Source organism: Chrysochloris asiatica, unplaced genomic scaffold (assembly GCF_000296735.1).
Source record: "Chrysochloris asiatica unplaced genomic scaffold, ChrAsi1.0 scaffold00400, whole genome shotgun sequence".
NCBI lineage: Eukaryota > Metazoa > Chordata > Mammalia > Afrosoricida > Chrysochloridae > Chrysochloris > Chrysochloris asiatica.
The window spans coordinates 1,408,327-1,409,040 of record NW_006408918.1 but is presented as its reverse complement, the minus strand read 5'-3'; positions in this window follow the sequence as shown (position 1 = coordinate 1,409,040).

Here is a 714-nt window from a genome sequence, read left to right as displayed (position 1 = left end):
AGCTACAAGGCAGAGGAGTCAAACATGTCCATATACTGAAAACTAGATACATGTCAGCTAATTCCAACATGTGTATATATAGAGGATCAGCTACAAGGCAGATTAGTCCAGTATGTTCATACAAAAAGATCTGGCTACGTGACTGATGAGTCCAATATTTCCATATAATGAAAGCTAGCTACATGACAGAGTAATCCAACATGTCCATATACAGAATTAGACATACATGGCAATTGAATCCAACGTGTCCATATACTGAGAAATAGCTATATGGCAGACTAGTACAACATGTCCCTATACAGAGTACTACCTACATGGCAGATGAGTCCAACATGTCCATATACTGAGAGTTAGCCACATAGCAGAGTAGTCCATCATGTATATATAGAGATTACTAGCTACATGGCAGATAAGTTCAACATGTCCATGTACTGAGAGCTAGCTACATGACAGAGTAGTACAATATGTGTATATATAAAGAACTAGCTACAAGGCAGTTGAGTCCAACATGTGTATATATATAGAACTACCTACATGGCAGATGAGTCCAACATGTCTATGTACTGAGAGTTAGCTACATGGCAGAGTATTCCAATATGTCCACATATAAAGCACTAGGTACATGGCAGATAAGTCCAACATGGGTACATATGGAGAACTAGTTACAAGACACATGAATCTCAACATGTACATATACTGAGAGCTAGCAACAAG